Source organism: Aulonocara stuartgranti (assembly GCF_965226115.1).
Source record: "Aulonocara stuartgranti genome assembly, chromosome: 4".
NCBI lineage: Eukaryota > Metazoa > Chordata > Actinopteri > Cichliformes > Cichlidae > Aulonocara > Aulonocara stuartgranti.
This window is the reverse complement of record NC_138942.1, coordinates 6,939,117-6,966,513: the sequence shown is the minus strand read 5'-3', so window position 1 is coordinate 6,966,513 and position 27,397 is coordinate 6,939,117. Positions and strand designations below refer to the sequence as shown.

The 27,397-nt window shown below is 39.4% G+C and overlaps 1 protein-coding gene across 3 annotated transcripts in view; it reads right to left on the bottom strand.

Moving 5' to 3' along the window:
- asic2 (acid-sensing (proton-gated) ion channel 2) overlaps positions 1-27,397 on the bottom strand; it is a 427,006-nt gene that overhangs the window by 269,306 nt on the left and 130,303 nt on the right. The window lies entirely within an intron of this gene.

Genomic DNA, 27,397 nt, shown 5'->3' with positions numbered 1-27,397 from the left:
TGTGTTTTTTAGCAGCATCCTCCTGAAATGCGCCAACAACACAGAGTAACATCCTCCTCTCTGCTCCTTAATGCTCTCTGGTCGCTATGGTAACGTGTAAACATTTCATTTAAAATAAGAAACACAACTACAACATGGGAAAAGACCCAGGGAAACTGCGTTAATGATAAAAGAACCCTGAAAACCATATATTCCACACCCGAGCCTCAACTCTCGCAACCAAATGAGAGCAGAGGTAGTGAGGTAGGGTAGGTGAGTTTAAATACCTTGGGTACGACCATCCAAAGCAACAAACAACGCACAAGACAGGTGAAGAAGAGAGCGCAGGCAGGGTGGAGCAGATGAAGAAGAGTGTCAGAGGTGATTTGCAACAGAAGGACAGTAGCAAAAGTGAAAGGATTTCCAAAATGGTAGGTTTGGTGTGGTATGATTTTGAAGACGGTGGAGTTGAAAATGTTAAGATTTTAACTAGGAGTATCATATTAAGTGGTTTGGAAATAATAATAACAATAACAATAACTGAGACCAAGAACAAAAATGTTTTGGAAAAACATTCATTTTTGTCTTTTTTGGACAGACGATAAAAAAATAAATGCAGAAAAATTAGAGCACCCTTGAATAAATGGTACAGTACACGGAAGTGTCATTACTTCTCTAGACTGTAATGACCCGACAATGATTTGCTCCCTGTAAATTAATTTCGTTTTGTCCGTGTCAGCCTGACCTCATCCTGCTGCTTTACGCTGCTCTACACTGCATGAAGCTTGAAGAAAGATGACAAAGAAAGATACCGCACAATGAAAGAGGGCACTGGTCATCTTGGCCGGCACCATCTGGGCTCCCTGGTCTGAAAATGAGTGGACACGGTGCCAGCTACAAAGACAGATAGAGCTCAGATTCTGCATTGTGGACTCTCACATACAAGAGTCACCTAATACACTGCACACACCGAAGAGCTGAATTACCAGGCTGGAGCCCAGCTGCCAAAGCATCATATATTTCTGACAGGCTATTTATCCCGGAAATTTATACTTCTACTTAGCAAAACAGCCAGAGGGCAAAGAATGGCACAGTGAGGAAAACTTCACAAACATCTACACATCATGTCTTGATGACATGTCCATGTCAACAAGTGATCTGTGAGGTTAGAAATGTGTCAGATGCTGACAATTCAAGATTTTTCCCATTTTGCTTGGACTATCAGAATAACATGCCCATTGCCTAAAAATGGCATTCAGATCATTAGAATCTAAATATAACAAATATTGACTGCTTACATAAGTACATAAAATATCATGTTTTGTGAGCCTAACAGTCCAAAGCAGACAGATATTCCAAGTACCATCATGCTGAAAATGAAAAAGAAAAGCAACCAGGGCTGGGCACAGAGCTGGTGTGCATTCATAGTGGCTGAAGGACATCAGGACCACCAAAACACAATTAACCCCAGTTACATACAGCAATTGATGACACAACCTACCACAGTGAATCAATGTAGTCTCTGTACCTGTTAACTAATATCCACTAATTGAACTGAGATTAATCATGCTTTGCTACAGATGAATACAGTTAGCTTATTTGGGGTTGTCTCCATGCTACAGCCTACAGCGCTCTCTCATCATGGGGGAAATTGTGAATAAACTTGCCAGTCTTTTTCTCAGTGTCTGCACACAAGTGGCAAGAACTACACTGCTCTACTGTTTCATGCCCCACAATTGAAATGTGGCAGGTGGATGGCGGTACGTGAATAGACTCCAACATTTACTGAACGTACCACTCCATGTGACCCTCCAGGACTGCAGTTAATACTAAACTCATTTTCTTTAATTGAGTATTAGAACAATTAGCTCGCTGACCAGGAACATAAGCATTAGTGTTTTAAAGTTCATCACCCTTTGGAATACATGAAGATATAAAAATATTATAATGTAATCTGAAAACTTTAAATGGCAGCTGAAAGAAAAACATTCAAAAGCAGATCCATTTGCTTTTAACCCTTTATCAGGTGAAGCAGGTGAAAAAATCTTCAAATATCTTCCAATAAAACTGCAGGGTTGATATTTAGATTTCCCAGATATTTTAATAAATGCCCTATGAAGGGTTAATACTGCAAACTTGAATACGTTGATCCAGTATGTAATAACCTACCTTATGAGATGTTTACTACTCTGCTAATACTTATATGTAGGAATGTAAAACGTGCAATGACAGTCATTCATTTCTGGGAAGGATTGCAGTGCATTTTCTATGACATATATTTCAATAAAGACACAGAATACTGGAGATGGTTCAGACCAATAAAAAGTCAAATCACACTTTCTTGATTACCATGGTTACAGTACCCTTGTGAATGAGCAGGGGACACATTTTTCAGCTATTCCTGTCACACATCAACATCGTCACCTTATCGTTTGTCTTCCGAGCTCGTTACTGCATCGCCGCATTACTTCTCTGACCCTAGACTGAACTCTATTTGTACACACTCAGCTCAGCTGCGACCATGCTGGCTATTCACAACTCCCGCTGGGTCCAATTTGCACCGCTAAATTATGTGACTCACGAAGCAAAACCAATCAACAGCCAATACTGCTTGGCATATCCTCATCTGTCATTCATCAGACTGCAGTAGAAGTCCAGAATGGAACAATGAGAGTTTTTGGTTTAAAAAAACATTAGTTTTTACCCCTCTGCAGACTACCTTCCTAACCGTTTTGTTGTCTCAAAAGATCTTCTTTGTTAGTATGCAATCATTTTTCACGAGTAGAGCAAACCAGAAAACATTTTTTTCTTGTATCAACTGCATGGCATTGATTAGTGTCCAAGACTATGTATGCCATGTGCCAACTCAAGCAGCAGCAGTTAAGTCTGGGTGAGCATCTGTCAAATTTCATTTGCGGTTACCATACAAGCAGGGATGATCTGTTTCACTAACAATTACACCAATGCTGGACTCTGGTAATATGTGTAGTTGCTCTCATGTTACTGTTTTGTGACTCAGTGAGAGCAATTGGAGACTGAAAAAATGAGGGTCAGTGATGACAGGCAGGAAAGTTGTTAAATATCTATAAATGAAAAATGACAAAAATTTAAATTATCTTGTTTGAGATTTAAAATAACACAAATGTCCTGGTGGATCAACTACAGTAATGGGCTCGTCCTGTCCAACTTTCTCATCACGGGTCAGTCAGTCGGTAATCATTACTAGGGGGCCTGGAACCCGCCCAGACACTTTGGATGGCTGCCGTCACTGCAGGACAGCAGAATCTGTCGTCTGTCAAGTTTTGGGTTTTTTTTTCTTGTTTTTTCCTTCTATCATCCACAAGGTTTTCCCAGCAGAGGGACAACATGCAGAAATCTGGCTACAATCTGTTGACTGGTTGGCAGGGATCATCTGAAAACCCAAACATTCCCCACTGTCCCAGCATGCATCAGCACAAAACAATGGGGAATTTGCGGCAAACCAAACCTGTATAGCTGCTGCAGCATGCTCATTAAAATGAGGCAATTTTTTACAAAAGCAAAATTTTAAAGCAAATAATAAATTAATTACTGGTAACTCGTATGTAGAGCTAAAAAAAATAGTCAACAAAAAATTAGTTAGTGAGCAACAGCTTTGACACTTTATAGTTAGCCATTTCACAAATGAACATGTCAAAACCTTCAACATTTCACAGCTTTTCAATAATGAGTATTTGCTACTTGTGTTTGGAGTTTTTTTCCTTTTTTATTTTTTTAGCAAACAATTGAAAAAAAAAAAGCTTGAAAAGATAAAGACAAAATAGCATAGCAATGCAAACAGCCAAATACAGTGTAAAATGTGACTAACATGCAAAGCTTTGGTTGGTCAATGATTCAAAAATTTACAAAGCAGAGAAAATCTTCAAATTCTATAACTTCAAAGACTAAAGTCAGTGAATATTTTAAATATTTGCATGAAAAATGCATTTTTCTGCATTATTTTTGCCATTATAACAGAGTCAAAGGATCCCTTCTATTCGTCTTTGTTGCAATACTGTATTCAGCCAGCTGGTATGTCTGTAATGGCATTCCAACATCATTCCACAACCCAGTGTGTAGTGCTGCAGAACAATTCGAGTAAATTCACAGAGCATTTCATCACGATCTGCATCTTTTCTACATGCAGCAGCTACATATTAGACGCAAGAAGTCACATGCTTTCACTCATTTGACCATTTATATCACAACTGCAAAAATACAGAATGATTTCATTTGAACATGTTGTTACCATGCTTTTAAAAAGGTTAATGAACCACCTTCACATCTCTTTGGAGGGAAATAAATTATCCAGATTAGCAAACTAATTATTGTAGGTACATTTCACGGTGGTTACATAACGGCATATAAAAAGCCGGACAAGAAGAAGCAACTTACTCTCACAGGAATTAAAGCCTGTAACCACCAAGACAATGCAACAATGCAAGAAAAGAGGAAATATCCATTTAGAAAGACTCAAAGAATGCTTCATCCATTTAAACCATTTGGTCAGCCCTATAGTGCTACGTTAGTCTTATGTAAACAATGTGTGTGTAATATGATAATTTGCATAATGTATCAAAGCAGCATACATGATTCATTAAAGATTCCCAAATGTTTAAATATTCATGTGAGCTGTAACTTAAGTGCTTTGACACAGAAGAACAGTTAAACACACTCAGTCGTTCCATCTGCCGTGCAAATGCAGTAGAGCTTTTCCTCTTTTTGTACAGTGACCAGTGTCTCTTCATATAACCTAAAAAAAAGAAAATGGAATTTGTGCGCAGCACACAGTGTGTGTTGTTCTTGAACAAATGATCACTACCATCCGCTGGTACAGTGCATCTCAATCTCCAACACTCAGCAATGACTTTCTGCCCATGATTCTCTTTTAGTACAATTACATCATCTAAAAGACAATTACTGACAAAACTACTAAAAGTTGAACTGGCCATCACTCATGAAATCAATGAAGTGTTGAACAGAGAGCTCAGCTTTTACAGCAGAAACTGCTGGGCAACTTTTAATGTTGCCACTAAAAGGAGACAGTCACAGTAAATCACATTTTTACTGTCTCTTTCAACGCAATTAGGCAGCACAATTACGGGAGACAAAATAATAAGAGAAAAGGTTACTGGGGGAATTTGTATGGCCCATAACAGGGGAATTAACAATGAAACAGAGCTCATGTGGAGGTTATAACCCCAAAGAAATAAATTCACAAAGTTCTCATGAAGATTTAAAGAAGAAAAAAGGTGTGTGAAAGTGTGAACGCAAGAGTTGGTCACCTTCTATAATTAAAGTTGTATTTGTTTGGTTTTCAGACCATGACAAAAAAAACATATAGAGCCTCTTAAAGATGGAAGGACTCGTGTATAGGAACACTAGTGGGGTGCTGGGACCTAAAATATAATGAAGCTGCCAGCCATAGCCTGCCATGAGCACTGCTTGTTGTTCAGTGGAGGGAAGTTGGACTTTGGCCCGAATGAGATTTCTTTACCCTGGGGCCCCAAAACAAGTTATTCTTGCCATGAAGACTGCGAATTGAAGAAGTTTCATTTCCAAACAAATATCCTCTGGAGCCCATAGTCACCAACCAACAGCAGTTATTATGATTACCGAGGCAAATACACAGCTGCTTTGTTATTTTCAACTCGTCTCCACTATGTAAAGGTGCTTTAACATAGTGGAGAATAACAATCAAATGTTTCTCATTCAAGAGGGAGATACTGAAAAACAGGTAGTGAAAATAAATGCAAAAATGACATGGCTCAATGCAAGCCCAAAATGAACTTGTGAAACTGACGAAAGGACAGAGCAACAGACTCCCTCTTATTAGATTGTTACACTAACTCTTGTAAAAAGCCAGTGAGCATTCTTTGCGTCTTCTTCACAACTCACAAACACGCTCTACATAGATAAAACCTTTTCAAACATAATGTCCTCAGAGCAATACGGGCATTTTGTAACACAACAGCACAGAATCCTCCCCAGTGATATTACCATAACAGAGGCCATTCATACATTTTGCATTACAGACTGGAATGAACAGTATAGCCTGCTGTACAGACACAATGTATAGAGCTGTTGGAAGCACTGAGATTAAGGTGAGGCAGTAACAGCTGAAAATGGAAAAAGAAAAAAACAAAAAACAGCTCTTGCTTTCAAAAACGCTATCTGAGGTGCTCTACTGTGGAAAACATGCTTGTGCACAAGCGTGGACAATACGGTGTACTGTGCTTATCTAAATCAGACTCATAACACCATAGCGTAGGCTTCACTCTGAACGCAGACAGGGCTCACTGTTATAATACTGAAGAGAAACAAACTAAATAAATAAAAACCTAACCCACTCGCAGGCCACTACCATTAAACCGAATATATTTTCAGCTAATCCTATGGCAGAAACTCTGTGTGTAGATATGGTCACAAGGATTTGCTGAAAACCAAATCAAGCATCAAAAAGAGCAAGAAAATGACCGTGGTCTGGAAGTTGGGCCCAAACAGGCTAGTTTGCGTATTCAGAAACTGCTTATCTAATGGGGCTGGATATACAAATGGACATACATTATATTGCCAAACGTATTCACTCATCTGCCTTTAAACACACTGTGTGATATCCCATTCTTAATCCGTACGATGTAATATGATGTTGGCCCATCCTTTTCTGCTAAAACAGCTTCAGCTCTTTTGGGAAGGCTTCCCACAAGTAGTGTGCTTATGGACATTTTTGACCATTTTTTCAGAAGCCCATTTGTGAGGTCAGACACTCATGCTGGACAAGCAGCTGCAACCAAACTCGCTCATCTATCTCTTAATGGACCTTGATTTGTGAGCTGAAGCGCAGCCACGTTGTGACAGAAAGGGGCCTTCTACAAAGTATTCCCACAAAGGTTTCCCCTCCTCCTCTTTTACACTTGACACAGTGCAGTCAGACAAGTGTCGTTCTCCTGGCTACCACCAAACCCAGACTCATCCATTGGACTGCCTGACAAAGAAGTATGATTCATTCATCAGAGAAGAGAGCTCCACTGCTCTAGAGTCTAGTGGCACTGTGCTTTACATCCCTGCATCCAATGCTTTGCAATGTAGTTGGTGATTTAAGGATTTGACGCAGCTGCATTTCATGCACTAATCTGAAGGCCACATGAAGTTTGGGATCTGTAGCTGTTGACTCTGTAGAAAGTTGGTGGCACTATGCACCTCAGCACACTGTGACCGTACCCTGTGATTTTATGTGGATACTACTTCATGGCTAAGTCGATGTCATTCCCAGCTGCTTACACTTTGTAATCATAACACTAAATGTTTCCTCTGTAATATTTAGTAGTGAGGACATTTCTGGACTTGTTACACAGGTGTCCATCCTATCACAATATCACACTGGAACTCACTGATGCCCTGAACGTGACCTTTCATAAATATTTAAAGAAGCAGTCTGCATGCCTAGGTGCTTGGTTTTATACACCTGTGGCCATGAAAGTGACTGGATTTATTTGGATGGGTGTGTGAATACTTTTGGCAGTACGGTGTAGCTATCATCTACTGTTTTTTTGACACTGCCTTTTAAAGCCTCGGTGTTTGCATGTTGAATGCTGCTATGTTGTTTTTCTTGTTTGTTTGCCAGAAGTGACCATATCTAAGCAAGCGGTGCAGTGCTATGGGCTAACACTATTACACTTGAAAAAGCATGTTCATGCATGTGTCTGGGGGTGCAATATACATCACAGACACCTGCTAATTAGTTCTGCCTAACAAAACTGCATCACACAAAAGGCATATTAATATAATACTTTTTTAATAATATGGGGGATTTTTGTCTTAAAAACACAATGAAGAGGTCTGGTGTGGTTATTTAAATTAGTGTGGCCTGGCAGAAAGCTGCTACATGCAACCTCAAATGTCAAAGCCTTGAAAGCAGCCACTGCATTGTTGTTATGAAGAGAGAAAATATTCAAAATATACAGAACAAAATAGTCTGGGTATTTAACCATCAGAGTGGGGCTGTGCCATATAATACCATTCACAATATTGCAGTGTTGAATACAGCTAGGCTATGCAGAAATGCATAGTAGGAGATACAGTCAGCTGGTGATGTGTGGCCCAAAAAGTGACTCCACTGAGCATTACAGGAGCCCTCGTTTGCTGCCCTCCATGTTACAGGAAGAGTGGATGTAAATTAGTGATGCAATTACATGGTACAAAAACGGGGTTTTAAGCAGCTGCTTGACAAGACACAAGCTAGAAAATATATTGTGTGAAACTATTATTGTTCAAGTGTTTAGGAGTTATATTATACCTTAACTCAAATTTTTCTAGGGAAAACACTACGTAGGCTACTTTTGTGCTTATGTTTCACTTACTTATATTTTACATTTCACCACTATTGCAATACAATGGTGCTGCTCCCACCTTGTGACAATAGATGCACACTTTGAATTAGGTAAGCTCACTGTAAAAGGATAATGAAACATACAATAACCTTCACTTTGCTTGCACTAATAAATAAAGGCTGCTTCCTGCAAGCTGCAATCACAGATAAAATGTTCAGAGTTTATTTTTGTCTACATCATCATAATTATTATCACAAAATATCTCATATTTCATAAAAGAATTATGAGGCTACATCGCCCGACACTACATGGGAGTGAGTGAGTGGCTCTCAGCACAGCAGTGGAAGGACACATGGTCTTGCAGAAGATGGAGCATAAAAGGGAGGATATACGAAACATTAAAACAGGTCCTGAAGTGGAACACTGAGGTATGCCACAAATAGTGAAGTGAAGGAAGAAAAACTCACTCTTTATATTTTTTATACATATATTTTTTGAAAGAAAAAAGAAAAAAAAGGTTAGCAGTAACAAAAGCTATGTGTAGGTCTAAAATATTGAAAACAGCACAATTATAGACAAGAGTGGGCCATTAGAAGGTTTAAAAAAGCCCTGAAGCCCGACTGATATTATTTCAGTTTATAATTTTTAAACTGAAACCAAATATTTGAATTTGAGTTTGTACTTGCAGTAAATTATTTAAGTCTGATCTGTCAAGTTGTTCCCCCTCTATCTGATTTATAAAAGGTTTAATGATAGACATCTCGGACCCCAGCTAGGCACCAGTTTTATCTATTTATTTATTTATGCATGTATGTATTTGTTGACCTACAGATTTCGGAAGTTTTATTTGATGTTTTAAAATGAAATGAAAAGGCTTCTAATGCTTGTCGAAGATTATCACTCAGAGTTCCATCTCCACATGAAAACATGGAGTCTGGGGAGATTTCAAAGCTGTCTGAGGGCATAACATTAGTTTGAATGTTGTCAGAGCTGAAATACAAACAGCTGCAAACAGCTGCCAAGTTTTAAGATGACCCAGTGGAAGTTTGCCTTGAAGAATTTTAAGACATTAGCTGGAAAGATCAGTTTTGGTGAAAGTTGTTCTCACGGTTTATTATGCAGGCTGAGGCCTTTCCAACCTTCTCCCCGAGTGATCATTTTGTCTGTAAATATAGTCAAAATCATCTATTTCTCACTCAAATTTATTTTTAAATATGTCATTTTTCCCCACACAATCATTTCTGCTTGCTGTTGTTCTTTTGTCCTTTGATCTTTTTTTTAAGATTTCTTTTTGGGCTTTTAGGACCTTTATTTGGTATTTCGCTGCATACAGAAAAATGGGATCCTTAGTTATGCAGACCAGTTTTTATTATTTATTGTCACCTAATGACAATTTATTTTTTTAAATTTGCAATTTCCACTTTCAAAAATGTCATTAAGAAATAGCAGTTAAGGGGAAGTACTAAAGTCAAGACTAGATTAGAAAGACCAGATAAGGCAAAACCTGCAGGACAGAGACAAAAAGCAGTCTCATCTTTCCAGACACCTTGACATTACTGTCCCCGATGGGTAACCTCTCTACCGGATCAACATTGTGATCCATGCTAAGCTGAGTGGTCAGTCTGTCACCCCTGTAGCCCGACACTGGTTACATCACTTATTCCTCTCTTGCAGTTTTTGCTGCTGTTGTTCTAAACAACAGTTAATCTGTTAACCGAACACTGCTTTTCAGTGTCGCAACTGGTTGCCAGGTAACATGACTGTTACAACAAAATCCCTCACACTGCTTGTGAATAACATTGTTTAGTGTATTAAAATTAGCTACAATAACACAGCAGCAATCCTCTCTCAGGTCCACAGAAAAACTCCTTAATTGTATCCCAAAGCATTGTGACAAAACAACAAACAGAAATATACAGTATAATGAACAATCTATTACTAAAGCATGCTGTAAACTGTAAACTGAGCTACTGCAGCATCAGGTTTTTTCCCCTACGCTATACTTTGCACCCAATCATCTGTCATTTGAGTTAAAGCAGCAGCTGTGAAATACCCATTTCTGAATGTATGCTGAGTTGTTAAATTATTCTTATAAAACGTGGGAGTCTTTCACTGAAGTTCCAGGTTATAAAGCAACCATTTTAGGCAGTTTCCCAATCCATACAGTGAACATTTTGTGCTTTAGTTTTAAAATAGCTTTAAAATAAGCTATTCTAGCATCACCAGGCTGCCTGTTCAGTTGCTGCTAGCCCCAGCCATTCTCTTCTTGAAGTGCCACGGTGGCCAACTTGCTGGCCATGTCACTGTTATGGTGGTTGCCAGAATCATTCAGGTGGACTGAGACCAGTCATTCATCTCAAGGCAGAGCTTGATTCTAAGACAAATCTGCAGTTATTGCAAAGGGACCTGATCTGATGCAACACCAGCCACTGCTAACATCCCAACCTGTGAGAAGCACTATGCATCGTGTCACACCCACACCATATAAAATACACTGTTGTGATTAGCCCCATATAAAACAAATGAAATATGATTCTCAGGCTTCCCAGGCTAAAAGTTAGAAGTAACGCACTCCTATATTACAACATTTAAGCTACATCACACCTGCAAACCCCACAGAACCCCTACAGTGTAACCTGACATGAACGTCTCTAGAAATGGAAATACAAAGGTCTGTTCAGCACCTTTATTTCCTCTAAGTATTTTCCAGCTACTTTTTCATCACAGTTTTTGAATTTATCACTAAAAGAATACTTCACTGTCCCAATATCCATCCATCTACTCTCGCTCTGGTATGATATGGTAGCATATCCCAGCAACCCATTAAGCAAGAGGTGGGATTCACCGTAGAGAGGTCACCAGCCTGTCACAAGGCTAACACAGAGAGACACACAACCATTCACAGTCACATTCACACCTATGGGCAATTGAGAATCACCAATTAACCTAACCCCGCTAACTGCATGTTTCCAATTACTGGCAGGAGTCAAAGTATCCAGAGAGAACCCATGCAGAACCCACACAGAAAGCATGTAAACTCGACACAGAAAGATAGTGGATTCAAACCCAGGACCTTCCTGCTCTGAGGCAACAGTGCAAACTGCCATGCCAATATGAAGAATAATGACCATGGCATTAATATAAGGACTCACGAAAAAGATAGACTGCTCAAACTATTGGAATCAACAGGAGGAAATATACAAAGACGTTAGAAAAAATTGAGAGACAGATACGTTTGTCCCCCAAAAAACACTGATCACAACAAAGAGTGGGGACCGAAATGGTGCAAAAAGTCCCAGCACTTTTTTAGATTGGCTGGCAATCTATATAAAACACAGGTTGTGTCGTGGACTCAAAGATTCCCAGCGGAAGTCTAAATCAGGCCTTAGTCTACTACTGCTGCGGTGCCTCCTGGCACTGTCCATGGTGCTGAAATGTTTATCATGACAGACTCCCTAAAATACTTAGCTGTCACAAGCCTCGCATAAGTTTTAAACTTTAATTAAAGGGATCAATGTGTTTTTAATCAGAGGTTAACTAATCTGTCACTGCTTTAAACTTATTAGGATTCGAATGAATTCCTAAAAACAAAGGAGTAGAATGATTTACCCTTATTAATTCTGCACATAATATCCTGCCCAAGGTTTGTTTATTTTACCAGCATTTTTATATCTCATTTTTACAACAATGTCTGCATCTGTCTACACAGGTCTGCAATAACTTTTATACTGAAGAACAAGGATATAACTGCAAGTAGCACTCAAAAACCTTTATAACCGAAAGTTTATTTCAAGGCCAACTTTGAAAACGTTTAAAAACAGCATTATGAATAAAACTGGTTTTGCTTTGCCTCTATATGATGTCTCTTTCAACAGCTCATTAAGAAGTAAGACCTGAGGAAAGAAGAAAAGCACGATCAGCTGTTGTTCATCATTTATAATCTTAAAAAAAACAAAACAACAACATGTATTTGTTATTCAGCTGTGGCATTATGTTGCACTGCAACATCAGGATCAATATTCTGATCATTCCCAACGTCGTGTCTTTCTTGGATTGCTCTGCAGCAACGCAGCACCAGGTGTTTCCCTGAAAAACAACCGTATGACTCTTTCTGATTATCGTATCGGAAATTAAAGCTAAAATCAGCAACATCTGGCATATTAAAATCTTAGACTGACAACTGCTACGAGAATAATGACCAGCTTTGCCCTCAACAGAGCAGAATTAATGATATTAATCTGAAAGTGGTTCCAGATGAGTTTCTGAGTAGAATAACATTCAATTACTTTATCAAACACTGTCCTCTCACATTCATACAAAGGAGACTGTGTTCATCTTGATTAGTGTCAATCATAATACTTAAACAGATGTACAAATCAAATGGTGTGGGAAGCATTTTTGCATTATCTGAGTGTTGCTTCGTCTAGTTTAGTTGGAGAAGACTAAACTGAAGAGTGACTTAATGTCTACTCACAGCACTAGCTAGTAAACTACTGCAGCTGGTGAACCAAGAACACCAGCCACATGATAGCAGGCAAGAGGTAATGGTGTGTGTACAAGATTTACTGTGCCAATTTCAAGCATGGTGATTTGTGAGGCAGGTTTAAAACCTAAACTAGGTCATGTTGCCTTATTTCCAAGGTCCAGTATCAGCTAACAGGACACTCCATTCACACAGTTAACATGCACATTTACTTCTTCAACATATACTTACTTTGCCCAAACATGAGATTTCAAGATTGGGTGATATTTTCACGACAATCTCAAGTCGCTTCAGTGATATTACCCCAATCAATGTTGTCCACAGATGTTAAGTACAAAGCCTCTTGGGTATGGAGGGCAAATACATCATTAATTTATGAATATGAACTGCCTTTAGTTTGTTCTATTAGATTTGAAATTAAATGCAATTAATGCATATTATTTTGACTGTTGGTAAAAATTTGACAAACACTGGTTATAAACCTAAAATTAAATGTTTCAGTGGTTATTATAATAAATACTTTATATATAAACAGTCCTGATAGATACCTCTGCCTCGATTAAGGTTGTGACCAAGTATAGTCTCTACAACCCTTGTGGATTAAAAACCAGCTCATTATCTAACACAACGTCAATGTCACCACTAATCCTGCCTTTGAACAATCACATCCGCCTTACATCCAAAGTGTTATTTCAGACCAACAGGATTCCCGTGACTGCCTTCTTGGAATGGACCGCCAGAATCTTCGACCAATCCCATCATCCTCAGAGAGTCCTGTGTGTCTATGGCCCTGCTGGATCACATTAAGATCACGCTCATTGAAGCTGACAGGCCAGCAGAGCCAGGAGAAAACCAGCAGAGAGCGGAGGGATTTTAGAAAGTGTGGGGACACAGATGTACTTTCAGTCCTGTTGCAGAAACACAGATGCATCCAGCAGTGCTGACATTTCTACCAGCGATCTTGCTCTTAGTTTGCCTGCCTGCCTTTACTGTCATTCCTTCTAAATCAGCTCAAATCTAAAAATGCCTACAGTGCTTCTCCCTGGTTTAGCGGTCATGTTATGATGTCTGTCAGCCCATCAGAAGGCCACAATACTTTAGAAGTTCACACTCAATATCTCTTCTGATCTCTTTAAATTCAGCTTTCACTACTTTACATCTGGGTCTGCAGCAGAATTACAAGCATCGACTCGAAAAGTGGAAGCTGAAGCGATGTGGGCATGGAGAACTGCCTTGCATCTTCTCCCTGTTCATGCTTCCAGGAGGACAGCTGCTTTATACAGTGTGAAAAAACCCATCAAGTTTCCATTAACCTCATGGCCTCCCTGTTAGCACGAGGATGAGATGGGAAAAAAAGTGATGGCCAAAAAGATCAAACATAAAGCACTTTGAAGAGGATCAAAGTGCCATTAGCAAAATTATTGCCATTATAATATAATTAACAGGAAACATGATGGCTAATTTGACTTCTGAATATTTCATTTCAGGACTCGGGACTCTTTGCATATGTGTGTGTGTGTGTGTGTGTGTGTGTGTGCAGGCGTGTGGATGTGAGTTCTTGGAAATTTATCATCACAAAATAATTTGATGACCACAGTTTTGTTGACGAGCAGAAAGAACAAACAAACTGAAATTAAAAATTCAATTATAAATTCTTTGCAGGTTACAGCTGTAACCGTGTCAATATAACTCTATTATTGTTGTGATGAAAGCGAAGCCTTCATTTATTTTTCATTGCTTCTCTGCCTCTTATCACACCTGCCTATTCTAATACTTCCTGTCCTTCCAGACTCTGATTTTCCTCACCACCGAGCAGTTGTCCCCAGCTCCCCCGTTCCCTAGTCAACTGATCACTTGCCTGTGCAGCTCTTATCAGTCACCTTGTACATGTGCACGTCCACCAGCAGCTCACATTTGCCAGCTTGTCTACAGCCCTGGTTCTGTTTGCACAGGTTGCTTCTGGTGCTCACTACTCTTTGTTTTGGGATTCTTTTTGTTCTCTGAATACCTGAAGCGCACTGCCTTTTCACTATACCTGCTCTGCTTCTGATTCCCTTTTAAGGGGCAACAACAAACAGTCATACATGAGGGTTTTCAAAGAAGTTGTAAAGTCAGCGTCTGAATTTGTTGTCAAGCTTTTAATACAGCTACTGATAATGCTGATTAATGTATTCATCCATATCCAAACTTGTACAGTCCCTGTACACATGTTGTTGATATTCTGGGGAGTATTATCGTGCATTTCATTTGTTTACAACTCACTCTGTTCCCCTGTAAGAGGTTTTCTGTCTTCTTCTCTTTTTTTTGCAGTAGCAAAATGTATTTGCAATTGACAGGCGCAGCAGAGTTTCTGCTGTAGAATTAAAAAAATAATAAAAATCAGAGCAGCAACATGTTTTCCAGTGCCGCATTTTTATTTTTATCTGGTGTCATAATGCCTTTTTGAGAACAGAATGGCGGGGCATCAAATGCAACCACAATCTTGTACAAATTGCCAGCAGATTTTCTCTCTCTTTTTAGTGTCAGTTTGTTCCAACACAGAGCAAATAACTTTTCAGTCTCGCTCATCTTCTTCGGCTCTATATGGTAATGAAGTGCAGTGCAACATGCACTGTGGCGGTGGGAGGTTGTCAAGGCCCATGTTGTTTCTAAGCTCATTTTAATAAAGTCGTACTTTTCTCGATGACTGTTAAATTTTTATTTAGTGAAGCAAATTAAGTGCAACACAAACATCGTTGCTAGTCCGATGGCATTGCCTTTTAACATGCATCACATTATCACCAAAATATTTTAGTGCTCGTCAGCAAATAACACAAGCGTCTGAAGCAAGATAACATACAGTCGTGAAAAAGTACACTTTCACGGGGCTGTGATATGCTCTTTAAGTCAAGTACACTCCTACTGCCTCCACAGGATTTAAGTAGCAACCAGGTGCTAATCAAATGCAACTGGCAATTGGATGTCCCTGCAGATTCACCCCAAGTTTAGACTATCCAAGACAAATACTGCAAAAAATTCAAGCGCTACGTCTCTATAGGCAAAATTAGTGTGCTAAATGTGAAAGTTCATGACAGTACAATTAGAAAAAGACTAAACAACTACAGCTTGTTTGGAAGGGTTGCCGGGAGAAAGCCTCTTCTTTCTAAATAGAACATGGCAGCATGGCTTAGGTTTGCCAAGTTAAATGTGAACAAAACATGGGGCTTGTGGAACAATGTCCTTTAGACAAACAAATCCAAAGTGGAGATCTTTGCCTAACCCTAACACACAGCACCGTGTTTAGTGACAACAACCAGCAGCATATCAGCACAAACACTGGTGGTGCATGGTTGACGGTTTGGGCTTGTTTTGCAGCTACAGGATGTGGGAAGTTTGCAGTCATTGAGTCAACCATGACCACCTCTGTAAAACAAAGTCAAATGTGAGGCCATCTATCTGGCAGCTAAAGTTTGGCCCAAACTGGGTCACATAACAGAGCAATGATCACTTATACAAACGTTGTAAACTATTGTTGTCTCACTAGAAAACGTAATCAACACAGTTTATGCAATTTTATGATCTCTCACTTCCTCTTCTAATCTTTACAGCTATGAAATAAACTAGAATAAAGACTTGTATCTGGAAGAAGCAAATATGGTAACAAAAAAGTAACACATGCACTAATTAGCAAGAGAGTTGCACAGTAAATCATGTGTCTTCTGTCCTGTCTCCCTCTCCTCACCTCAACCAGTCGCAGCAGATGGCTGCCTCTCATCCTGTTAAACAGGGGTTTTCCTTCCCCACTGTCACCAGCTGCTTCCTCATAGGGAGTTGTGCGATTGTGGCAGTTTTCTCTACATTATCGTAGGGTCTGTATTTTACAATATAAAGCGCCTTGAGTTGACTGTTGTTGTACATTAGTGCCACATAAACAAAATAGTTTTGAAAATTAAAGCATTCGATATGTCGACGTAGTTAATATTCCATCCAGTCCTAAGAAACAGTGAGAGTAAAATTGGCTTAGGACAGTTCACTTCCAATTATAAAAATGCGAATGGAGCCAATTATCATCAATTTACTCAAACAGAAAACACTCTGCTTCTGTGTGTTCAATTCCATATTAAGTAAATGAAGCATTTATGTATAATGTCAGCACAGCAAAGGCGCATTTTTATAACCGATACTATATTATCAAAATTTCATTACAATAAGAGGAATCAGATCTTTGTGTTACACAGAAAATACATTTCCTCTCACATCTGCTACAGGTATGATGCCTTCTGTAGGTGAGCTGAATTTTTCAGGTTAATAGTCCACAGATGATATGTCTTCAGATACAGTTAAGCTGAAATCCAAATTGCTTACCACATTAGTTGTGTGCCACTTCTTATCCCTGTCTGAGCTCAAATTGGTAAGCAAGAAATATGTTGCACATAAAGAAGATTGACACCTTCTGGTAAACTGAAACACAATTTAGCTTTTACAATGACAGTGAAATCCCGGTGCTAAAGACAGAATGCAATAATGGCCAGTGAGCTTTTTCTCAGCGTAATGTATTTTACCACAAGACATGAGGGATTTTTGGTTCATTTTCTGTTCCAGAGAGAAAAATGAAGAGGAAAATAGCCAAAGGAAAGAGGGGAGAAAGATGCAGACAGAGACACTAATGACTGCTGTTAAATGTGTGTCACAGTGACTATCAAGAGAGATTTCTCTGGTTTTCTTTATAAGCAGAAGAGCTAATAGATTTCTTTTCCACAAATATCTCATGTGCCAGTTATATAAAGTCTCAGGTCGCGTCTACACTTTGTTTTAAACAAATGGAGCCCAAAAAAATATCAAAAATATATCCAATTTTGGATGAATGTTCTCTACACTGAGAAAAGGAAGCAGAGTAGTGTACACATCAAACATCTGCCATCAACCTGAACAAAATCAAAAACAAACAGCCAAAATGACTCCTGATCAAACACCACGGGTAGTTCACCACAGGGGGAAAGAAGACAAACCATATGTGCCACTGTAACCAAAAATACTAAGCTGAAATGTGTTTCGGTTCATGCTGTGCAGGATATCACCTTCAGTTCAAGCTTTAATTACCTCTTGCACTGAGCCAAGTCCAGCTAACAGCCTGCCAGAAATGTCTAAACAGAGTAAAGCAATACATGAAAAATAATATTACTTACATAAGAGACAGATGGAGTGCCATAAGAGTAATTTGACAATGTTGCTGGTGCACAGTTCAGCAATAAGCCCCTTAAAACTAGCTCAGCTAGCTTATTTTGTTTTGCATTAAGTGCTTCTAACTGCTGATATCCATTCAGTGATGAAGTGTCTTAGATCATCATTTATATTCTTTACAAACAACTCCAACTAAATAAGCTGATGTTTTAATGTTTTCTTAGTAACTGTTTTGACAATCTGGTGTAATTGGAAGAAGTCATTATTTGGTGTAAAATCGCCAACAGTTCTTCAACCACGGTGAGATCAGCTGACTGGGGGAAGAAGAAAAAAAAGCACAGGATTTATTTTCCTCATCATCAAACTATCCAGTGACCTGTTGCCTAAAGATGGGGACATTTACATGCTGTAAAAGACCACTCTAATGCACATGTTAAGCCATAAAATGAAGCTCATTCGTCAGAAGTGCTTTACATTGAGTTATACTCATCCCTACAGGGCTCAGTGCCATCAAACCTCCCCCCACGGCATAAAAGTAAATCGCCCTCACTGTAGAGATCTACTAATTAGGTTTTTCATCTGCGTGTAACTAAATGTTTGTGCATGTTACATAAATGTAAGCCATTTTAAACAACATCATGAGGAAGTCTTTCTTTAGTACTGGACTGGACATACTCAGCTACCTGTGATCGGGTAGTTCTGCCAGGGAAACTTCTCAAACCGTTCTGTGGAAGAACATTTTATCATTTGCATTGGAGTTTAAAAATAATTTTTAATTATTCTCACGTGGCAATTATTTGACTTGTCTTGCACCAATATTCATTCGCTAATGAGTAAAAGGAAAGCTCACCATGCCTTCTAGCTAATATAACATCCAGTTTTAAGGGCGCATGGTGATATCTGCTGATAACTGTTCACGGTGCTAGTCACAGAGTATGGAATGAGACTGTAATGAATCCAGAATATAAAGCATTAAGTACATGTTATTAATTTAATTAAGAGTAGACATTACTCTACGTGAAAAGGCTCTCGTATAACGCTCTGCATTTTCACAATGTGTTAAAGGAGCTTTTTTGTTTGCTATAAACACTTAACATTTTATCGAACAATCATTGCAGTTTTTCAGGCTGAATGGTACAGCTCTAAATCCCTAGTTATGTCTAAATTGCTTCAAAAGTCTAACATATTAGTTTTTTATTGTGTAAATGTATTTAGACTATTTATTTACAGAGCATCGCCTCTTTATCCCAAGTTGCCCTTTGGCCTCACTGTGTTAGCAACTAACAGGGCGGATATTTGATGCTAGCACATAATATCCTCTCCTAAAATTCATTACTAGGCTGGAGCTGTTTTTAATTTTCGGGGGGCGGGGGGTCCTTCACAGATTGTATGCACTGTTTTGGTTTAGGCACCAAAAACACCTTAGTCAAACTACTAGATTTAATATTTTTAACAACATGAACTCCAAAAGCTGAAACATGCTTATCTTGTGTCTTTAAATATAACACCAAGCTTCTAAGTGAGAAAAGCTGATTGATTTACTATTCCTCTAAATCAGGTGTGTCAAAGGACACCTTTGATGGTAGCCTTTTGACAGACTGGTGACCTGTCCAGGGTGTATCCCTCCTCTCAGCCTATGGCAGTAACTGGCAAGATGACCTTGCTCCAGCACACCCCCTCTCAAATCCTATACTAAAATATAATTGCTCTACATTACACATATGCATGTAACACCACAACAAGTAAAAATCTTTTATTGAAAAATCAAAAAGATTATATAAAATCAGAGAAACAGGCACCAGTCAAGAACTCTTATTTATAATATCAGTGTAAAACAGGACAAGGTCTCAGCCTACAACAAAGTGCAGCGCTCTGTGAAAAAACAACAATAACAATCATTTTAAAAGATATCCAAGAAGGTCAGAACTGGATCTATTGAAGTGTGGGTGGTTCACAGGTTTTAAAGAAAAAGTAAAAGTTAAACAATAAAAATAAATACTTGTTCCCTAACATAGTCAAGGTTTTACAAAGTTTCCCCTACACCTACGAACACAGGGGATATAAATCTAAATAGCCAATTAACATTAAGAAGCTTTAAAAGATTGCAGCAGATCAGGATGCCAGCACGGTGGTTAAGTGCTATTAAATGAAGATGACCTTGGTGCTTAAAAATTAGCCTTTGTGCCAGCCCTCCTGTTCTCTTAAGAGAGATAAATCTCGAAGTTGATATAAATGACTGTCTGAACCAACTGCATTCAGCATAGCAACCAGGAATGCTTTGCACATCCTTAATGCATTTAGCCAATAAGATAACAAAAGCTGTTGCATGCTGTGATCAGATGGTTGGGTGAGATGCACAAAAACAAGCTAAGCCTTTCATTTTCTATTGCACACGGCAACCATCACCTTTGCCAGAGACGGCTTTCTTCTCCGCTGTTACCCTGCCAAAAAAAAGAAGAAGAAAAAAACCCTGCTAAGTCCTCTCACACAGCAGCGCAGTTTGCGAGAAAATGAGCCAAGGCGAGACTTTCCCCGCTGTATCCGGGCCCGTAAGAGCTGGATTTGAAGTCAGGAATTAGGAGCACAGACACCTTGACAGGCTGGAGGCGCCGGATGGGGAATGTGCTGCTGATTCCACAGTGTGACTGATGCCCTGCAGTTGCACAGATCCACCCAGATCCCCCAGAGTCTCATTTCAACACACTCCACCTGCTGACAGCAAGTGCTGCACAGGGACTGCTGAAGACGCCAGCCTCACCTCAGTGTTTATTATAGCTTTGTAATGTTTGCAGTCAACAAGGGGAGAAGAAGGCAGCACTTCCAAAATAAATCCCTACTCAAACTGTTTGTCTGTGTCTTCTGGATGTGTAATTATGAGTCTATACTCAGACATCAAGGGATGAAATTCCAATATGGTTTCAGAAAACAAGCTCCTTATAAACGTGGCAGCAGTGAGCATCGTGGCTAATTAAAACAACTTATAAATGTCAATAACTAATCAAAATCAATATATCAATAAGTTATTATGCCTAAGTTAATGATGCCAAATCACATAACTCAGTGTAGTCATATTTCTGGCCCTAGAGGCACACACATATACATAAGGTTTGCTGTTCTTCAGTGTTTCTGTTTCTCCGCTCTCTGTTTCTGTCGGTTTTCTTGTACGTGACTATTACTCCCTATTCCTTACTAACATCAGCAGGTGTCATGTCTCCTCTTAGTTATCTCAATCTTCCCATTTTTAAGTGCTGGATTTCTTCTTGTGCCAATGTTGTCTCTGCTTCACCTCACCTTGCAGTTGCAAGCCTACCAACCCACTTGATGTCATCTGCTTTTTCTCCTTCAAGCCATCCTCCTTCCCTGTTCACCTCCCAATTTGACTCTTCAGCCTCCAGCTTTCCTGTTCTACTGTTTAATAAAACAGCTCATTAACACTACGCTACACGTATCCGTTGACTGTGTTTGCTTTAAAAAATGTGCAAGTGAGTCACCGGACCAAATCTGCCTGTGTGTACAAATCAAGTGACCTGAACCCGATTCTGTACTACTTTCCCCCCCCCACACAGAAAACTGATCAATACGTGATCAGACAGGGAATTGGACCTGTCTGCAGAATTAATGGCAATGCTATCAATAAAGTGAACACTACACATCAATTTTATGCAACATAAGAAATAGTCCGAGGAAGAAGACAAGAAAGTGCAAGAGGTACAAAATTTGAAAAGCACCACGCTGGGATAAAATACTTTGAATGAAGAGCAGATGTGATGCCAAAGACTTGTGTGTGAGATTTGAATTAGAAAGCTGTGACTGCATGGACTGCAGAGATGGGCCATTCAGCATCCAAATTTTGGCATCCAAACTAACACTGACTGTATTTATAGTTCCAAAAGACCAGATCCCCAGCAGTAAGAGAAACAAACGCTGAAACAACAGCAAATCTGATTTTTTACAGGGTCTCAACAGATAATGTGTATGCTTGAACACTTGATTCATAACAAAAAAAATGACATTTTCACTGAAATGCACACACGCACACATACATTACCTCTTCCCCCCTAGAGCACCCTGTTCTGGGCCAAAGCTCCAACTCGCACCATTCTTTGAAAGCTACTTCGTGTGTTCACTGGCCACCTACTACAACCGGTACAGTATTACAATAAATACCTGATATGAAATAGGCATAACACTCGGTGTTATTAAACTTTTTGGTAACCAGACACCAAAGTTTGGTGCGTCTGGTGCTGCAGACTTTTTCCTTGCTTTATTAAAATTATTTAATTTTGCCCATGGGTCACAGTAGATGTCATATTGAGAACATTTTCTATTAAAATGATTTAGGTCACCAAAGCTTTGAACTGGTGCTTGGTGATCTCACATACTGATCTGTGACCAAAGATTAAGTCCTGGTGGTCAAAGCTCATGAATCACTGATTAAAGAGACATTTTGACCATACAGGATACCACATATTGATATTGCAATCACAATTTTCCAGGATGCTCAAACACTAAAATCCACCTTTTTATGTATTCTCAATTTTGACATCAAAGGGAAAAAAAGGTGAGTTGCATATATCAAACTAGGAAAATGGCTAAAGTGAGGCAGCAGATTGAGCGCAGCAGTTGCTCTGGAGCATAAATTCATTTGTGCCCCCACTTATCACAGCAATTAAGTTGTGTCATTACAGTTAAAAGAGGGCGGAGCCTTTTGCTTCCTCTGTGGATGCCCCACATTTCTGTACAGTAAATGTAGCTTTTTCCTTGCATTCCTTGATAGGGGCTCCACCAAAAATTACTTACTAAGCTACTGTTTTAATTATTTAACATTTAATCAACCAACAAGCACCAATTACAACCTCAGATGCTGAAAAGTTGTCCTACAAGTGGTTCTGTGTGCACTAAGTGCAAGTAGCTTGAAAGAGATTTAACAAAGAGAGAGAGATTAGCATCATACAGGCGTAATTTTTGCACAGCATTAATGAGACAGGCTGGAGGACTACTAATGACCCTGACAACTAGTGCAATTATCCATAGATTAATTTGCTATTAAAACTACCACAGCTCTGTTTGCATGCATATACATGCATACGTGCACTAATGAGAGATCATGGCACTTCATACTACTGCATTATTAATCTTCATGAGACATAGAAGAGTAGCAGCATCATGCTGAGGAGGATGGCTGTGCTTTATAATGATCAGTCAAATGTGTCACTGAGGCTCTCAGTAATAGTTTCAGCCCCCAGTCGGAATTCAGAAAAAAAATCTGGCAGCAGCCAGCAAAACAACACTCTCAGTCTTCTGCTTGTGCTCTTTTTTTAACATCCCATTTACTAGAGATGTATAACCATTTGATGCAATAATCTTTTCTGTTCTGATCTGAGTCATACACCCTGTCAACCCTTGAAACAGCCATCAAAGAAGCTGTCGACACTCAGTTTTCTGCCACAGCTGGGGACCTCGGCTTGCCTGTAAAGGTCTGAGTTGTCTGCTTGAGCATCACAAGCTGGAGGCTTTATGCCAACTATTATTTTCACAGTTGTTTCAGAGTGTTTCTAAGATTAACCCAAAATAAAACATTACTTTGCACCGAGTGCATGGATTAATTCTCCATTGTTTAATATGTAGCTGTTTAAGCATAAATCTCCCCATATTAGGCTCATAAATGTGCTGAGTATTGCTGTACTTATGTTAATCTATGAAACAGTTTGTCATCCCTTCTTTATTCGAAACAACTAAATTCTTTGTCCTTGATTACAGACTTCAAGTCCAAAGCTGTGTAGTTCTTTTACATTCTGTAGTCTATGCGCATATTTAGTATTTATTAAACTGCAATTAGCCTAATTGCTATATAATGCATCTTTTGGATAGTCACACACATTTACCCTGATTGCAATCAAAACAGCAAACTGTCACATGCAGATTTAAATTACTTCCAAGTTAGTGTGGAAGTCAGTAAATTCTTATGCTGCTGTTGACAGGAACTCACATTCTACTGTCCTCACACCTCATCAGTCAGTTAGTTGGGAGGGAACATAAATATGGATGAAACCAAGGGAACCAAAATTGAAAAATATACTTCAGCAGCTTAAAACTGGCAGGCAGCCGCTGATAAAACGAAGTAAAAAGTTGTTGTGAACACAAAACCAAATGGAGGGGGGAAATGAAAAGAAAATGAAAAATGTGACAGAAGACTTGGGTGAAATCTCATCTACTGTATGACTAGAATACATGTGTGGACTGGCTGAGTTTTATTGTGATCCATACAAGACCAAGGAATGTTAAAGTAAAAAAATATATACTTTAGCCAATAAAACAGACACACTGGGAGTAATAAGCACCATCCATCTATTCTCTTCCGCTTATCCTTTCAGGGTCACGGAGGGAGCTGGAGCCTATCCCAGCTGTGTAAGGGCGAGAGGCAGGGTACACCCTGGACAAATCGCCAGTCTGTCTCAGGGCTAATACATAGACAGAGACAACCATTCGCACTCACATTCACACCTATTCTGCAATTTAGACTTTCCAATTAACCTAACCCCACTAACTTGCATGTCTTTGGACTTTGGGAGGAAGCCAGTGTACCCGGAGAGAACCCATGGAGAGAAACATGGGGAGAACATGCAAACTCCACACAGAGAGACCCCAGCCTGATGGTGGAATTGAACTCGGGACCTTTTTGCTGTGATGCAACAGTGACCACTAACCACCATGCTGCCAGGAAATTAGTAACACCTTTTAAAGGTTTTGGTCAAATGAAGCAATTTAGGAAAATAGAATGTATGGGCCTCTCATATGGTCTCCCCAAATTTAACACTAAACCAGTCGTTTTCTAGGAAGTCTATTCTCGCAAACTGCTGGCCTGACGCATCGACTGAGAGGCAACAGACATAATATATTATCTAAAGCCAGAACAGCTTTGGTGGTTAAATATGAGTTACAGTAACAGTGACCTCCACTTGCAAATCCTTACTATCACCATGTCCCGACGAACTTCCTGAATGTCAATAACAGTGTAGGTTGTTCAATTACTCTGTAAAGACTGGAAAAAATTTATTTTATTTTATTTTTTAAATAGGGGGTAGATGGTGATAAACGTTTTACTCACTTTGGTGATCATTTCCAACATTTTAGCTTTTAGGTGAAATATCTCAAACCAGTAATGGACTGTGACTCTCATTTAGCATCTCTATTGGGTCATTTTTACTTTTTAGATCTTCAAGATGGATAGCACAAACCAGACTGATTTTCACATAATATCAGATTATACCTTTGGTGATGATCTCTTTACTCATCTTCTCTGCTACTTGATACAAACTGATTAAATGTGCCTGATCTCAATTTCACGGTCATCTTTTCATGCACCTCTGGACCTTTTGGATCAGGGCTGCTATTTTTCAGCTCTCATCACTAATGATTCAAGTGGGTCTGAAACAGAAGTTGGTTGCTTCCTCCAGAGGTTTAAAGTACAGCTTTCCAGAGACCAAACTAGAAGTAGGATTGGAACAGCTGTCTCGACATGAAGGTGACTTTGATTGGCTAGCATTTATAAAGCATATGAGGATTGTGTGCAGGAGTGTTTGAGTCTCAGAAGTTGGTTGCTTTCTCCAGAGGTACACCAGTGCTTCGCTGGATCAACAACCTCAGGTCAACAGTGTCCTCAGTGTTTTATTTTTCTTCATTGAGCCGGGTGTTTTTTCCCGAAGCACATCCATCCGCTTTGCAGCATAAAAGGTTTCTACATGTGCGTCACACTTCAAACAAGGCTACGTTTCTTATGAAAGCATGACTGGGAATCCTAACATTCATCACGATCGTTGCAGCAAAGGAAAACAAATCGGCAGCTTACACTTTACAATAAGAAAATGAATAGATAGATGGCTGGAAAAATGGATGAACGGATGGATGGGCTCTTGTATTGTGGTTGTAACTGAGTTGGAATTAAAAAAATCTGCGAAGTAACTGAACTGATTTATTTTGACGGTTGGAAAGAAGCAAAAAATGTCAAACTGCCTCCCTGATCATGTGACGGGATGCATGTCTTTTGAAGATATAAATGCCACAGTACACACAAATATGCACACACAGAAGCTCATTCACATATCCTCAAATGCAGATCTGTCTATTTACACTCCCTGGGTGACATTAAACAGTCACGTTCTGCCAAAAGGACAGTGCTTTCATCAAAGCGGTGACCTTCCAACACCCAACACTCCCTCCATCACCAATAACCATCGTATATACTCACTTTAACAGGTCATGACATTTACGCACACACATGAAAACATGTGTGATGTCACATATGAAACAGCAAAAATAAAAAAAAATAAAAAAGTGGTGGTAACCAACTTCTCAACAAGACAGCTGAACAGGCAGAGCCTGCAAGAGTGTGGCAAAGTAGTCAGAGATGTTTGAGCTCTTCACCCACAGAGCGGAGACACTGCTTAAGGAGTGAAACTGCTGCTTCATCACAGCAGGTGACAGACACGTGGAGAAGAATCATTTTTCTCAAGTGAAAAAAACCTGAAAAGAACCTCTAATTGGCCTCCAGCATCACAACATTTGGGCTTCACGTTTAGGGCACACACGCACACACAAAAGTCGCATTTCTGTTCGTTCTACTCATGAATGTTCTCCTCCGTTCAATGCGCACCTTGACAGACTGCCAGGCAGCAGCAGGAGGCAGAACAGAGTGCTTTGAGCTGTGAGGAGGTTTGCTTCTCCCCCCTCTTCGTAACGCCTCGTCATTTACGTTGCTCATACATTTTTTTTGTTTTGTCAACCATCACTTTTCCTACCTCTGTTTACCACTTTCATACTAAAAAAAATGTGCTCACATTTCCTTTTAGACTGTCGTCTCCATCAAAGACATCTTTAAATATCACAGCTCCTTTCAAAGACAGGTGTGAAAGTGAGCTTTTGAGGCAAGAGCAGCAGTTAGAGGAGCAGTAAGTACAAGCACTACACAAAACAGACAGATAACACTTAAGGCAATCTGTTAAAAAAAGTTACTGTACAAGCTCCCACGTATAAAGCGCGTTGCTGGTCATGCTTTTTGTGTCTCTGTCGGTGATACACAACATTCACTAATGAGCTGCAAAAACAATGAAGTCTGCAAATCATTTCCACTGAGTCAATGTATCATATTTCTGTCTTAGCAGTAAACACAGATTATAGGTGACATTTCAAAAGACGTGACACAAATAATTCTGTTCTGCTCTCACTCTGTATTAGCACAGCAGACTTTCTGTGTGTCCTCTGTCCCTGTGTGTCTGAGAGAAGTTCATTCTGGTCCCTACATTGTCATCTCCCTATATATTCTCTACACATCCTAGAATAAATGGTTATTATGAGCCTAAAAAAGAAACAAATGTCATTTTAATTAGCTCATATGGCATTAAGACCCCAGAGAGACAAAAAGTCATTT